The sequence below is a fragment of the Salvelinus sp. IW2-2015 genome, unplaced genomic scaffold, assembly GCF_002910315.2.
Source record: "Salvelinus sp. IW2-2015 unplaced genomic scaffold, ASM291031v2 Un_scaffold3294, whole genome shotgun sequence".
NCBI classification, from domain to species: domain Eukaryota; kingdom Metazoa; phylum Chordata; class Actinopteri; order Salmoniformes; family Salmonidae; genus Salvelinus; species Salvelinus sp. IW2-2015.
This window is the reverse complement of record NW_019944578.1, coordinates 15710-17957: the sequence shown is the minus strand read 5'-3', so window position 1 is coordinate 17957 and position 2248 is coordinate 15710.

Here is a 2248-nt window from a genome sequence, read left to right as displayed (position 1 = left end):
TTAACCGAGGGCTGCGTGCACACACTCGCTGCATCAAAGCTATATAGCAAGTAAAACTATATCAGAACATAATTCTGACATCAATAAAAGGACATACCTGCACACGAAGAAGACTCAACACACACGTTCCTACTCGCTTGGTGCATCGTCACAGGCTCGTCCCGGCCACCTGCGCGAGCACATGGACACTCACTCATTATTCACTGTCAAAGTACTGGTTCAGACACGCTTCACCGAGCCCACGCAGCCTACGCCAGTGCAGTGAGCTCTGTGAAACTTGAAACTTCTGTGAAACATAAATTTCCTACACTGTCCACCACTATAATACAAGACCGTAGGTGTCAAACAACAGTAACACTTGTATAGCCTTAATGACGGTTTTATAATTAACGCAGTTTCGGAGCAACGGACAACATACCTTGCTAGGACAGAGGGTCAGTGGCAAAAGAGGAACGATAACGGTGGTATGGGGAATATCAGGTCGACGTGCGCGCGATGGGAAACCAAACTATACAAAACTTTCTTACATATCACTGTTGTTATGTACAATATTGGTCTGATAAAAGTGTTTGTACAACCCAAATAAAAACATTTAGGCTATGCAGCTGTAATTAAGATAAATCAAAATACCCTGAATTATTATAATTAATTATCAATATTAACATCCCCTTTGACCTGGCCTATTTTTGAATTGGTGCTTGTGTGCCATTTGCGTGGCGTAATCTCGGGATCGACAACATCACACTCTGACACTTAGCACAGAACTGGAATATATGTTCTGGGTTCTTTTGCCGATGGCATTGAGGAGTACACCACATCAGTCACGTGGGCTTTATTGCACTAAGTGCATTGAGGACGTTCGTCCCGCAGACAGTGATGTATGTACATACCGCAACCACGAAGCCGGATTACAGGCGAACATTCGCATATCTTAGATAAAGAGTAGAGCCTGCCGTCTTTCCAAGGAGCGGGGCTCTAATCCGGAAGCTATAAGAAATTCCTGATATGCTTCCGACGAAGCAATCAATCGTTACAGCGCAAAGCATCAAAACAGGAACTAAGATCGAATCGTACTACACTGGCACCTGACACTCGTTCGGATGTGGCAGGGCCATCGCAAACGTATTACACGACATACAAGAGGAGGCAGCAACTGAGAGCTGCCGCAGTGACATTGAGCCTATCAGTAATTGAGGCCTAAAGAACTTCCTATGGCTCGCTTCCGAGGCAAGTAACACTGAACATGCCATGAGAGCATCAGCTTGTTCCGGATGACTGTGTGATCATGCCCTCTCCGCAGTCGATGTGAGTAAGACTTTAAAGCAGGTCAATCCATTCATAAGGCCACGGGGCCAGACGGATTAGTCGAGGACGGTGTACTCCAGAGCAGTTGAGCTGACCAAAACTGGCAAGTTGTCTTCACCTGACATTTTAAACTCCTCCTGTCTGAGTCTGTAATACCAACATGGTTTCAAGCAGGCGCCTTACCCATAGTCCCTGGTGCCCAAGAACATCTAAGGTCAGTAGTAGGAATGATCACCAACAATGATGAGACAGCCTATGGGAGGAGGTCAGAGACCTGGCCGTGTGGTGCGAGGATAACAACCTCTCCCTCAACATGATGAAGATAAAGGAGATGATTYTGGACAACAGCAAAAGGAGGACCGAGCACACCCCCATTCTCATCGACGGGGCTGTAGTGGAGCAGGTTGAGAGCTTCAAGTTCCTTGGCGTCCACATTACYAACAAACTAACATGGTCCAAGCACATCAAGACAGTTGTGAAGAGGGCATGACAAAACCTATTCCYCCTCAGGAGACTGAAAAGATTTGSCATGGKTCCTCAGATCCTCAAAAGGTTTTACAGCTGCACCATCAAGAGCATCCTGACGGGTTACATCACTSCCTGGTATGGCAACTGCTCGGCCTCCGACCGCAAGGCACTACAGACGGTAGTGCGTACAGCCCAGTACATCACCGGGGTCAAGCTTCCTGCCATCCAGGACCTCTACACCAGGCGGTGTCAGAGGAAGGCCCTAAAAATTGTCAAAGACTCCAGTCACCCAAGTCATARACTGTTCTCTCTGCWGCAGGACGTCAAGCRGTACCTGAGCGCTTGTCTAGGTCCAAGAGGCTTCTAAACAGCTTCTAACCCCAAGCCATAATACTCCAGAACAGCTAATCAAATGGCTACCCAGACTATTTGCACCCCCCCCCCCACTGCTGCTACTCTCTGTTATTATCTATGC